Below are 15,266 nucleotides of genomic sequence, written 5' to 3' on the forward strand. Positions count from 1 at the left end.
ACTCCTGTACCATCGGCTGAGGCCTCCCTTGAGACTACCTGGCAGCTCAGCTTCTCCCTCTGACCAATTATCTCCTTCCTTTCCCTTCATTTTCCTTCCCTTCCACAGAACTTTCAAAGAACTCCTTAGTAAACAACCTGCATGCTAATCTCTCTTAGAGTCTGTTTCTCAGAAAACTCAACCAATGACTGTAATCTTTGAATATGTTAAGATGAACTCTGAGGTGAGTAGGAGTTGGCGAGTGTTATGGACTAAATTGTGCCCCTGCCCCAATTCATATATTGAAGCCCTAAGCTCCATTGTGACTGTATTCAGAGACAGGGCCATTAGAGACCATTAAATGAGATCATAAGGATGAGATCTCAATCCTGTATGACTAGTCCTTCTAAGAAAAGGAAGAGACACCAAAGATATACACACAAAGAGAAAAGACCATGCAAGGACACAGTATATAAGAACTCAAGAAGGGGCGCCTGAGTGGCTCAGTGTGTTAAGCCATTAAGCCTTTGCCTTCGGCTCAGGTCATGATCTCAGGGTCCTGGGATCAAGCCCTGTGTGAGGCTCTCTGCTCAGCGGGGAGCCTGCTTTCCCCCCTCCCTCTGTCTGCCTCTCTGCCTACTTGTGATCTTTCCCTCTCTGTCAAAGAAAGAAATAAAATCTTTTTTAAAAAAGAAGTCCTCAAGGAGAGAGGCCCCAGGGGAAAAAACTAACCTGACCACACCTTGATCTTGGACTTCAATCTCTAGAACTGTGAGAAAAAAATTCATGTTATCTAAGCCACCCAGTCTGTGATATTTTATTATGACAGCCTGAGCTAAGACACAGTGCTAGCAAACTAGCACAGAGAGCTAAAGAACTAAGTTGAAGAGGTTCCTCAGAAGAGAAAAGTAATGAGTTGTGAGGTTAGTCTTGAAGTAAAGAGGCCGATCCGTAGTTTAGAGACTGATGCCAGGGGACAGGGTGGGGAAGGGCTACAAGGAATGAAGCCAATAAGAAACTTTGACTTGGGGGGTTGTCAAGGGACTTGTCTGATGTTTTAAGTACTTTATATTACTGGGATATAAACCCTCTTTGAGTAAACAATGGTCTTTGAGGACCATTCTGCAAACTGCCTGCCTCCAGGTTTCTTTTTGAGTCAGACAATAAACGTCCTCAAGATGAACACTCTATGCTTAGTTGGGTATTCTCTGACTTTCAACAGAAAGCATTCCTGACTAACGCAGGTACGGCACAGACCTCATATTTTACCTTTTCTTCCCAGTGTAAATAGGGCAAAGAAGAAACATCTAACCTGCAAAACATTCAGATATCTGAGGCTAATTTCTCTCAAAGGCCTTTGCCACGTGTTGTCTCTTCTCCCTTCTCACTTGAACTGCCCTACTTCTAACCTTTGTTCTCCCTCTCCCAGAAGAGGGTAATGATTCTCTAACTCATCTCCCTGCTTCCTGTCTCTCCCTAAACCACACTTTTCCTGTTGTTAGAGTTGGTTCCTAGAGCACATTCTTGAACAAGTCTTTTTTTTTTTTTTAATCTCTCACTCATTCTAAACCTTCTATGACTCCCTACTGCCTCTCAAAAGATCCAGATTCCTTAGGTTGAAAATTCAAATTAGGGTATTACACAGATAGGGATGCAGTCTTTGGCATTCAGATCCCAGCTCTACCACTTACTACCTGAGACATGTTGAAAATTTGCTTGGCTTCCTTAAATGTCTGTTTTCCTAGCTGTAAATTAAGAATAATAATAAGAATGCCTACCTCCTAATGTGTTGAGAGATAAATGCTATAATGGAAAGTACCTAGCACATAGTAAGTATTCAACAAACTTAGCTGGTATTATTTATTAATCTTCCTGGCTCTAGCTTCAGCCAGTCCATCTTTCGTCCTTCTCATAAGCACAGCCAATAATACCCTCCACTGGACATCAACCTTTCCCACCTCGGACCCCTCATTAATGTCCTTCCCTGGCCACAGCATGCTTTCCTGCCATTACTCTTTATTGCTTACAATCCCAGGACCTTTCCAAGCCCGGCTCAAAAGACACCTCATTCATGAAGACTTCGTTGATCATGAAGCCCCAGTCTGAATATCCCCTCCACTGAATGTGTATGGCACTTACTTGTGTGTCACTTCCGTGACACTTAGGCGGGTCTGGGACATATTCCAGTTTCTTGTCAACTTGCTCTCTGCCCTGGCTCCCCACCTGTGGAGACACCTGGGCCACCTCTAGCCCTCCTTGGAAGATACCGCTCCTCTGAAGATGGTCTTCACTAAAGGACTCTGCCCTTTGGAGTCTCAGCAACCTCTCCCTCCCCTCCTCGGGAATGTTCCAGAAATCAGGGATGGTAACAGCAACTCCGCTGCTTCTAGCTACTGGTTACTGCTCAATGCTCATACTTCCCTGTACCTCCCCCTCACCTTTGTAAACAGACCCTCTATCAATAAAGCCTCCTCGGGCGCCTGGGTGGCTCAGTGGGTTAAAGCCTCTGTCTTCGGCTCAGGTCATAATCCCAGAGTCCTGGGATCAAGCCCCTCATCAGGGTCTCTGCTCAGCAGGGAGCCTGCTTCCCCCTCTCTCTGCCTGCCTCTCTGCCTACTTGTGATCTCTGTCAAATACATTAAAAAAAAAAAAAAAAAAAAAACCTGATAGAGGAGTCAAGATGGCGGAGAAGTAGCAGGCTGAGACTACTTCGGGTAGCGGGAGATCAGCTAAATAGCTTATCTAAAGATTGCAAACACCTACAAATCCAACGGGAGATTGAAGAGAAGAAGAACAGCAATTCCAGAAACAGAAAATCAACCACTTTCTGCAAGGTAGGACTGGCGGAGAAGTGAATCCAAAGCGACGGGAAGATAGACCGCGGGGGGAGGGGCCGGCTCCCGGCGAGCGGCGGAGCAACGGAGCAAAATCAGGACTTTTAAAAGTCTGTTCCGCTGAGGGACATCGCTCCAGAGGCTTAACTGGGGTGAAGCCCAGGCGGGGTCAGCGCGGCCTCAGCTCCCGCAGGGTCGCAGAAGGATCGGGGGTGTCTGAGTGTCGCAGAGCTTACCGGTATTAGAAGGGGGAGGCCGGCTGCAGAGACAGAGCCGAGGAGTGACTCTCAGCTCGGGGTTGCCTTGAACCGGTCGCAGGCTCGGTCAGCTCGGATGCGGCCGGAGGCCAGGGTGGCGGGAGTCATTTGGCGCTGTTCTCTGAGGGCGCACTGAGGAGTGGGGCCCCGGGCTCTCGGCTCCTCCGGGCCGGAGACCGGGAGGCCGCCATCTTTATTCCCGTCCTCCGGACTCTACGGAAAGCGCTCAGGGAACAAAAGCTCCCGAAAGCGAACCCGAGCGGATGACTCAGCGCGGCCCCGGGTAAGGGCGGTGTAACTCCGCCTGGGGCAAAGACGCTTGAGAATCACTACAACGGCCCCTCCCCCAGAAGATCTACGGGAAACCCAGCCAGGACCAAGTTCACTACCTAGCAGTGCAGTTTCAATACCAAGGAGAGCGGCAGAATTCCATAGGAGAAGAAAGCAAAGCACGGAACTCATGGCTTTCTCCCCATGATTTTTTAGCCTTGCAGTTAATTTAATTTTTTTTCTTTTTCAATTTTTTTTTCTTTTTCTATTCTTCTGCTAAATTTTTTTAACTTTTTTTAACCGTTTAAATTTTTTTAACCGTTTTCTTTTTTAACGTTTTTTAAATAGTTTATCTAATATATATATTTTTTTTCCTCTTTTTATATTTTTTCTTTATCGGCTTTCTTTTTTTAAATAGTTTCTTTTTTTTTTTCTTTTTTCTTTTTGAACCCCTTTTTTTCCCCTTTCTCCCCCCTCACAATTTGGGATCTCTTCTGATTTGGCTAAAGCATATTTTCCTGGGGTTGTTGCCACCCTTTTAGTATTTTACTTGCTCCTTCATAAACTCTTATCTGGACAAAATGACAAGGTGGAAAAATTCACAACAAAAAAAAGAACAAGAGGCAGTACCAAAGGCTAGGGACCTAATCAATACAGACATTGGTAATATGTCAGATCCAGAGTTCAGAATGACGATTCTCAAGGTTCTAGCCGGGCTTGAAAAAGGCATGGAAGATATTAAAGCAACCCTCTCGGGAGATATAAAAGCCCTTTCTGGAGAAATAAAAGAACTAAAATCTAACCAAGTTGAAATCAAAAAAGCTATTAATGAGGTGCAATCAAAAATGGAGGCTCTCACTGCTAGGATAAATGAGGCAGAAGAAAGAATTAGCGATATAGAAGACCAAATGACAGAGAATAAAGAAGCTGAGCAAAAGAGGGACAAACAGCTACTGGACCATGAGGGGAGAATTCGAGAGATAAGTGACACCATAAGACGAAACAACTTTAGAATAATTGGGATTCCAGAAGAAGAGGAAACAGAGAGGGGAGCAGAAGGTATATTGGAGAGAATTATTGGAGAGAATTTCCCCAATATGGCAAAGGGAACAAGCATCAAAATTCAGGAGGTTCAGAGAACCCCCCTCAAAATCAATAAGAATAGGTCCACACCCCGTCACCTAATAGTAAAATTTATAAGTCTTAGTGACAAAGAAAAGATCCTGAAAGCAGCCCGGGAAAAGAAGTCTGTAACGTACAATGGTAAAAATATTAGATTGGCAGCAGACTTATCCACAGAGACCTGGCAGGCCAGAAAGAGCTGGCATGATATATTCAGAGTACTAAATGAGAAAAACATGCAGCCAAGTATACTATATCCAGCTAGGCTATCATTGAAAATAGAAGGAGAGATTAAAAGCTTCCAGGACAAACAAAAACTGAAAGAATTTGCAAATACCAAACCAGGTCTACAGGAAATATTGAAAGGGGTCCTCTAAGCAAAGAGAGACCCTAAAAGTAGTAGATCAGAAAGAAACAGAGACAATATACAATAACAGTCACCTTACAGGCAATACAATGGCACTAAATTCATATCTCTCAATACTTACCCTGAATGTTAATGGGCTAAATGCCCCAATCAAAAGGCACAGGGTATCAGAATGGATAAAAAAAAACAAAACCCATCTATATGTTGCCTACAAGAAACTCATCTTAAACCCGAAGACACCTCCAGGTTTAAAGTGAGGGGGTGGAAAAGAATTTACCATGCTAATGGACATCAGAAGAAAGCAGGAGTGGCAATCCTTATATCAGATCAATTAGATTTTTAGCCAAAGACTATAATAAGAGATGAGGAAGGACACTATATCATACTCAAAGGAATTGTCCAACAAGAAGATCTAACAATTTTAAATATCTATGCCCCTAACGTGGGAGCAGCCAACTATATAAACCAATTAATAACAAAATCAAAGAAACACATCGACAAGAATACAATAATAGTAGGGGATTTTAACACTCCCCTCACTGAAATGGACAGATCATCCAAGCAAAAGATCAACAAGGAAATCAAGGCCTTAAATGACACACTGGACCAGATGGACATCACAGATATATTCAGAACATTTCATCCCAAAGCAACAGAATACACATTCTTCTCTAGTGCACATGGAACATTCTCCAGAATAGATCACATTCTTGGTCCTAAATCAAGTCTCAACCGGTATCAAAAGATTGGGATCATTCCCTGCATATTTTCAGACCACAATGCTCTAAAGCTAGAACTCAGTCACAAGAGGAAATTTGGAAAGAACCCAAATACATGGAGACTAAACAGCATCCTTCTAAAGAATGAATGGGTCAACCAGGAAATTAAAGAAGAATTGAAAAAATTTATGGAAACAAATGATAATGAAAACACAACGGTTCAGAATCTGTGGGACACAACAAAGGCAGTCCTGAGAGGAAAATATATAGCGGTACAAGCCTTTCTCAAGAAACAAGAAAGGTCTCAGGTACACAACCTAACCCTACACCTAAAGAAGCTGGAGAAAGAACAAGAAAGAAACCCTAAACCCAGCAGGAGAAGAGAAATCATAAAGATTAGAGCAGAAATCAATGAAATAGAAACCAAAAAAACAATAGAACAAATCAATGACTCTAGGAGCTGGTTCTTTGAAAGAATTAATAAGATTGATAAACCCCTGGCCAGACTTATCAAAAAGAAAAGAGAAAGGACCCAAATAAATAAAATCATGAATGAGAGAGGAGAGATCACAACGAACACCAAAGAAATACAGACAATTATAAGAACATACTATGAGCAACTCTACGCCAACAAATTTGACAATCTGGAAGAAATGGATGCATTCCTAGAGACATATAAACTACCACAACTGAACCAGGAAGAAATAGAAAGCCTGAACAGACCCATAACCAGTAAGGAGATTGAAACAGTCATCAAAAATCTCCAAACAAACAAAAGCCCAGGGCCAGACGGCTTCCCGGGGGAATTCTACCAAACATTTAAAGAAGAAATAATTCCTATTCTCCTGAAACTGTTCCAAAAAATAGAAATAGAAGGAAAACTTCCAAACTCATTTTATGAGGCCAGCATCATCTTGATCCCAAAACCAGACAAGGATCCCAACAAAAAAGAGAACTACAGACCAATATCCTTGATGAACACAGATGCAAAAATTCTCACCAAAATACTAGCCAATAGGATTCAACAGTACATTAAAAGGATTATTCACCACGACCAAGTGGGATTCATTCCAGGGCTGCAAGGTTGGTTCAACATCCACAAATCAATCAATGTGATACAACACATTAATAAAAGAAAGAACAAGAACCATATGATACTCTCCATAGATGCTGAAAAAGCATTTGACAAAGTACAGCATCCCTTCCTGATCAAAACTCTTCAAAGTGTAGGGATAGAGGGCACATACCTCAATATTATCAAAGCCATCTATGAAAAACCCACCGCAAATATCATTCTCAATGGAGAAAAACTGAAAGCTTTTCCACTAAGGTCAGGAACACGGCAGGGATGTCCGTTATCACCACTGCTATTCAACATAGTACTAGAAGTCCTAGCCTCAGCAATCAGACAATAAAAGGAAATTAAAGGCATCCAAATCGGCAAAGAAGAAGTCAAACTATCACTCTTTGCAGATGATATGATACTATATGTGGAAAACCCAAAAGACTCCACTCCAAAACTGCTAGAACTTGTACAGGAATTCAGTCAAGTGTCAGGATATAAAATCAATGCACAGAAATCAGTTGCATTTCTCTACACCAACAAGACAGAAGAAAGAGAAATTAAGGAGTCCATCCCATTTACAATTGCACCCAAAACTATAAGATACCTAGGAATAAACCTAACCAAAGAGACTAAGAATCTATACTCAGAAAACTATAAAGTACTCATGAAAGAAATTGAGGAAGACACAAAGAAATGGAAAAATGTTCCATGCTCCTGGATTGGAAGAATAAATATTGTGAAAATGTCTATGCTACCTAAAGCAATCTACACATTTAATGCAATTCCTATCAAAGTACCATCCATTTTTTTCAAAGAAATGGAACAAATAATCCTACAATTTATATGGAACCAGAGAAGACCTCGAATAGCCAAAGGAATATTGAAAAAGAAAGCCAAAGTTGGTGGCATCACAATTCCGGACTTCAAGCTCTATTACAAAGCTGTCATCATCAAGACAGCATGGTACTGGCACAAAAACAGACACATAGATCAATGGAACAGAATAGAGAGCCCAGAAATGGACCCTCAACTCTATGGTCAACTCATCTTCGACAAAGCAGGAAAGAATGTCCAATGGAAAAAAGACAGCCTCTTCAATAAATGGTGTTGGGAAAATTGGACAGCCACATGCAGAAAAATGAAATTGGATCATTTCCTTACACCACACACGAAAATAGACTCAAAATGGATGAAGGATCTCAATGTGAGAAAGGAATCCATCAAAATCCTTGAGGAGAACACAGGCAGCAACCTCTTCGACCTCAGCCACAGAAACTTCTTCCTAGGAACATCACCAAAGGCAAGGGAAGCAAGGGCAAAAATGCTCTTTTGGGATTTTATCAAGATCAAAAGCTTTTGCACAGCAAAGGAAACAGTTCACAAAACCAAAAGACAACTGACAGAATGGGAGAAGATATTTGCAAATGACATATCAGATAAAGGGCTAGTGTCCAAAATCTATAAAGAACTTAGCAAACTCAACACCCAAAGAACAAATAATCCAATCAAGAAATGGGCAGAGGACATGAACAGACATTTCTGCAAAGAAGACATCCAGATGGCCAACAGACACATGAAATAGTGCTCCACATCACTCGGCATCAGGGAAATACAAATCAAAACCACCATGAGATATCACCTCACACCAGTCAGAATGGCTAAAATCAACAAGTCAGGAAATGACAGATGCTGGCGAGGATGCGGAGAAAGGGGAACCCTCCTACACGGTTGGTGGGAATGCAAGCTGGTGCAACCACTCTGGAAAACAGCATGGAGGTTCCTCAAAATGTTGAAAATAGAACTACCCTATGACCCTGCAATTGCACTGCTGGGTATTTACCCTAAAGATACAAACGTAGTGATCCGAAGGGGCACGTGCACCCGAATGTTTATAGCAGCAATGTCTACAATAGCCAAACTATGGAAAGAACCTAGATGTCCATCAACAGACAAATGGATAAAGAAGATGTGGTATATATACACAATGGAATACTACGCAGCCATCAAAAGAAATGAAATCATGCCATTTGCGACGACGTGGATGGAACTAGAGGGTATCATGCTTAGCGAAATAAGTCAATCGGAGAAAGACAACTATCATATGATCTCCCTGATATGAGGGAGAGGAGATGCAACATGGGGGGGTTAAGGGGGTAGGAGAAGAATAAATGAAACAAGATGGGATTGGGAGGGAGAGAAACCATAAGTGACTCTTAATCTCACAAAACAAACTGAGGGTTGATGGGGGGAGGGGGGTTGGGAGAGGGGGGCTGGGGTTATGGATATTGGGGAGGGTATGTGCTATGGTGAGTGCTGTGAAGTGTGTAAACCTGGCGATTCGCAGACCTGTACCCCTGGGGATAAAAACATATGTTTATAAAGCTGTAAAAAAAAAAAAAAAAAAGAAAAAAGAAAGGATGAATACCCAAGTTTTGTAGCAACATGGATGGGACTGGAAGAGATTATGCTGAGTGAAATAAGTCAAGCAGAGAGAGTCAATTATCATATGGTTTCACTTATTTGTGGAGCATAACAAATAGCATGGAGGACAAGAGGAGATGGAGAGGAGAAGGGAGTTGAGGGAAATTGGAAGGGGAGGTGAACCATGAGAGACTATGGACTCTGAAAAACGATCTGAGAATTTTGAAGGGGTGGGGGGTGGGAGGTTGGGGGCACCAGGTGGTGGGTATTGTAGAGGGCACGGATTGCATGGAGCACTGGGTGTGGTGCAAAAATAATGAATACTGTTATGCTGAAAAAATAAAAAATTAAAAAAATAAAAAATAAAATAAAATTAAAAAACCTCTTTTTTAAAAAAAGAAAGAAAGAAAGCCTCCTCAACTGTGTTGCCATGGGACTGGGCTGAAACACCTGTGGTCAAAGAAGGTGAAGTACTGAGGGGAGAGTCAAGATGGCGGAGGAGGAGCAGATCTGCGATGACATCAGGTAGCAGGAGTTCAGCTAGATAGTTATCAAACCATTCTGAACACCTACAAACCCAACAGGAGATTGAAGAGGAGAAGAACAGCAATTCTAGAAACAGAAAGTGGACCACTTTCTGAAAAGTAGGATGTGTGAAGTGAATCCGAAGCGATGGGAAGCTAGACCGCGGGGGAGGGGCCGGTTCCCAGCAAGAGGCTGAGCAATGGAGCACAAAATCCAAACTTGTAGAAGTTTGCTCCACGGAGGGACGTCACTCCAGAGGCTAAGCGGGGGTAGAGCCCTTGGGGGGACAGTGTTGTCTCAGGTCCCGTGAGGTCACAGAAGGATGGGGGTGTCTGAGTATCGCAGAGCTCGCAGGTATCAGAGCGGGGAAAATGACTACAGAGACAGAGCCGAGGAGTGAGCGCTCAGCTCGGGGTTACCTTAAACCATGATCTGAGGCACAGTCAGGCCACTGCTCTTTGAACAGGGACCCCACAAGTGGCATATCTGGGGAGACTCACCTTCCTCCTCTGAAGGCAGGAATCTGCTGGGTTTGGAGACTCCAAACGGGACTGTGTGCCAGAAACAGAAACGCTCGGCCACAGGCTGGGTGAGCTCGGAGCACCGCTGGAGACCAGGGAGACGGGAATGATTGAGCGCTTTTCTCCAGGGCGCACTGAGGAGTGGCCCGAGCTCTCAGATCCTCCGCACCTGGGATTGCAGGCCGCCATCTTCATTCCCGCCCTCCGGAACTCTACGGAAAGCGCTCAGGGAACAAAAGCTCCGGAAAGCAAACCCCAGCAGATTACTTAGCCCGGCCCCTGGCAAGGTCGGTGCAATTCTGCCTCGGACAAAAACACTTGAGAGTCACTACGACAGGCCAGAAGAGCAGCAAGAACATCCAGCCAAGACCAAGCTCACTGACCAAGAACAGCAGAATTCCAGAGGAGGGGAAAGCAAAGCATGGAATTCATGGCTTTCTCTTCATGATTCTTCAGTCTTGCAAAGTTACTTAATTTTTTTTAATTTCATTTTTTTCTTATTCTAATTTTTTTAACTTTTACTCTTACCTCTTTTAGCATTATTTAACTAGTTTATCTTAAAAATACCTTTCTATTTTTTTTAAAGATTTTATTTAAAAATACATTTCTAAAAAAATCTTTTTAAACCTTCATTATTATAGTCATATTTTATCCTTCATTGTACCTAACATTATTTTTTGTATATATATATATATATATATATATATATATGGTTTTTTCATCTAAAAAATGTTGGGATACAGGGGCACCTGGGTGGCTCAGTGGTTTAAAGCCTCTGCTTTTGGCTCAGGTCATGACCCCAGGGTCCTGGGATCCAGCCCCGCATCAGGCTCTCTACTTAGCAGGGATCCTGCCTCTTCCTCTCTCTCTCTCTCTGCCTGCCTCGCTGCCTACTTGTGATCTCTGTCTGTCAAATAAATAAATTTTTAAAAATCTTTAAAAAAAATTGGGGGGGGATACAACTTCTTCTAATAGATGAAAATATACCCTAAATCTAGCACAAGGCTTTGTTCTAGTCTCCAGCCTGAGAAAATTCTCTCCAATTTCTTTTTCTTTCTTTCCCCAACCAACTTATCTTATCAACTCATTTTTAATATTTTTTTAAGATTTTCAACTTTACAGTCATATTCCATCCCTTCATCATGTTTACTCTTATTTTTGTATATATATGTTTTCCTTTCTTTAAAGTTTTGGGAGGAGTTTCTTCTAAGAGAACAAAATACACCCAAAATCAAGTGGGTGGCTCTGTTCTATTCACCAGTCTAATATATATATTATATATATAATATATATATATTACAGATATTTATTTATTTATTTATTTTAATATTTTTGAATTTCTTTTTACCCCCATCTTCTCCCCCTGATTTGGAGTCTCTTCTGAATTGGTTAGTGTACATTCTTCTGGGATCTTTCCCATGCTTATAGTATTTTATCCTCTCCTTCATATATTCTTATTTGTATAAAGTGACAAGGCAGAAAAATTCACCACAAAAAAAAGAACAAGAGGCAGTACTGAAGGCTAGGAACCTAATCAATACGGACATTGGTAATATGTCACATCTAAAGTTCAGAATGACAATTCTCAAGGTGTTAGCTGGGTTCAAAAAAGGTATGGAAGATATTAGAGAAACCCTGCCTGGAGAAATAAAAGAACAAAAATCTAACCAAGCTGAAATTTAAAAAGCTATTAGTGAGGTGCAATAAAAAATGGAGGCTCTTACTGCCAGGATAAATGAGGTAGAAGAGAGAATTAGTGATATAGAAGACCAAATGACAGAGAATAAAGAAGCTGAGCAAAAAGAGAGACAAACAACTACTGGACCATGAGGGGAGAATTCAAGAGATAAGTGATACCATAAGATGAAACAATATTAAAATAATTGGGATTTCAGAAGAAGAAAGGGGGGGGGGGGCAGAAGGTATGTTGGAGTGAATTATAGTAGAGAATTTCCCTAATATGACAAAGGGAAAAAACATCAAATTCCAGGAGGCACAGAGAATCCCCCTTAAAATCAATAAAAATAGGTCCACACCCCATCATCTAAGAGTAAAACTTACAAGTCTCAGCGACAAAAAGAAAATCCTGAAAGCAGCTCAGGACAAAAAGTCTGTAACATACAATGGTAGAAATATTACATCGGCAGCAGACTTATCCACAGAAACCTGGCAAGCCAGAAAGAGCTGGCATGATATATTCAGAGCACTAAATGAGAAAAACACGCAGCCAAGAATACTATATCCAACTAGGCTATCATTGAAAATGGGAGAGATAAAAAGCTTCCAGGACAAACAAAAACTAGAAGAATTTGTAAACACCATACAAGCCCTACAGGAAATATTGAAAGGGGTCCTCTAAGCAAAGAGAGAGCCTAAATATAGTAGACCAGAAAGGAACAGAGACAATATACAGTAACAGTCACCTTACAGGCAATACAATGGCACTAACTTCATATCTTTCAATACTTACCCTGAATGTAAATGGGCTAAATGCTTCAGTCAAAAGACACAGGGTATCAGAATGGATTAAAAAAAAAAAAAAAACATCAATATGATGTCTACAAGAAACTCATGTTAGACCCCAAAGACAACTTCAGATTTAAGGTGAGGGGGTGGAAAACAATTTACCATGCTAATGGACATCAAAAGAAAGCTGGGGGGCAATCCTTATATCAGATAAATTAGATTTTAAGCCAAAGACAATATAAGAGATCAGGAAGGACACTATATCATACTCAAAGGATCTGTTCAACAAGAAGATCTAACAATTTTAAATATCTATGCCCCTAACATGGGAGCAGTGAACTATATAAGCCAATAAATAACAAAGTCAAGAAACACATCAACAATAATTAATAATAGTAGGGGACGTTAACAGCCCCCCTCACTGAAATGGACAGATCATCTAAGCAAAAGATCAACAAAGGAAATAAAGGCCTTAAATGACACACTGGACCAAATGGACATCACAGATATATTCAGAACATTCCATCCCAAAGCAACAGAATATACATTCTTCTCTAGTGCACATGGAACATTCTCCAGAATAGATCACATCCTGGGTCACAAATCAGGTCCCAGCCAGTACCAAAAGATTGGTATCATTCCCTGCATATTTTCATACCACAATGCTCTGAAGCTAGAACTCAATCACAAGAGGAAACTTGGAAAGAACTCAAATACATGGAAGCTAAAGAGCTTCCTACTAAAGAATGAATGGGTCAACCAGAAAGTTAAAGAAGAATTGAAAAAATTCATGAAAACAAATGATAATGAAAACATAACTGTTCCAAATCTTTGGGACACAGCAAAGATGGTCCTGAGAGGAAAGTATATAGTGATACAAGACTTTCTCAAGAAACAAGAAAGGTCTCAAGTACACAACCTAATCCTACACCTAAAGGAGCTGGATAAAGAATAGCAAAGAAAGCCTAAACCCAGCAGGAGAAGAGAAATAATAAAGATCAGAGCAGAAATCAATGAAATAGAAACCAAAAGAACAGTAGAACAGATCAACAAAACTAGGAGCTGGTTCTTTGAAAGAATTAAAATGACTGATAAAACTCTGGCCAGACTTATCAAAAAGAAAAGAGAAAGGACCCAAATAAATGAAATCGTGAATGAAAGAGGAGAGATCACAACCAACACCAAAGAAATACAAACAATTATAAGAACATATGATGAGCAAATATACACCAGCAAATTTGATTTGATACACCAGCAATTTCTTCCAAATCTGGAAGAAATAGATGCATTCCTAGAGACACATAAACTACCAAAACTGAACCAGGAAGAAATAGAAAACCTGAACAGACCCATAACCAGTAAGGAGTTTGAAGACCTATAACCAGTAAGGAGATTGAAGCAGTCATCAAAAATCTCACAACAAACAAGAGCCCAGGGCCAGATGGCTTCCCAGGGGAATTCTAACAAACATTTAAAGAAGAATTAATACCTATTCTCCTGAAACTGTTCCAAAATATAGAAATGGAAGGAAAACTGCCAAACTCATTTTATGAGGCCAGCATTACCGTGATCCCAAAACCACACAAAGACCCCATCAAAAGAGAGAATTACAGACCAATATCTTTGATGAACACAGATGAGAAAATTCTCACCAAAATATAGCCAAGAGGATCCAACAGTACATTAAAAGGATTATTCACCACAACCAAGTGGGATTTATTCCAGGGCTGCAAGGTTGGTTCAACATCCACAAGTCAATCAACGGGATACAATACATTAATAAAAGCAAGAACAAGAACCATATGATACTCTCAATAGATTCTGAAAAATCATTTGACAATAACTCTTCAAAGTGTAGGGATAGAGGGTACATACCTCAATACCATCGAAGCCATCTATGAAAAAACACAGCAAATATCATTCTCAATGGAGAAAAACTGAGAGCTTTTCTGCGAAGGTCAGGAACATGGCAGGGATGTCCATTACCACCACTGCTATTCAACATAGTATTAGAAGTCCTAGTCTCAGCAATCAGACAATAAAAGGAAATTAAAGGCATCCAAATTGGCAAAGAAGAAGTCAAACTATCACTCTCAGCAGATGATATGACACTTTATGTGGAAAACACAAAAGACTCCACTACAAATCTGCTAGAACTTGTACAGGAATTCAGAGTGTCAGGATATAAAATCAAGGCACAGAAATCAGTTGCCTTTCTATACATCAACAACAAGAGAGAAGAAAGAGAAATTAAGGAGTTGATCCCATTTACAATTGCACCCAAAACCATAAGATGCCTAGGAATAAACCTAACCAAAGAGGCAAAGAATCTGTACTCAGAAAACTATAAAGTACTCATGAAAGAAATTGAGGAAGACACAAAGAAATGGAAAAAGGTTCCATGCTCATGGATTGGAAGAACAAATATTGTGAAAATGTCTATGCTACCTAAAGCAATCTATACATTTAATGCAATCCCTATCAAAGTACCATCATTTTTTTTTTCAAAGAAATTGAACAAATAATCCTAAAATTTATATGGAACCAGAAAAGACCCTGGGGCGCCTGGGTGGCTCAGTAGGTTAAAGCCTCTGCTTTCGGCTCAGGTCATGATCCCAGGGTCCTGGGATCGAGTCCTGCATTGGGCTCTCTGCTTCAGCAAGGAGTCTGCTTCCCCCCTCCCTTCTGCCTGTCTCTCAGCCTACTTGTGATCTCTGTC

Source organism: Lutra lutra, chromosome 14 (assembly GCF_902655055.1).
Source record: "Lutra lutra chromosome 14, mLutLut1.2, whole genome shotgun sequence".
NCBI lineage: Eukaryota > Metazoa > Chordata > Mammalia > Carnivora > Mustelidae > Lutra > Lutra lutra.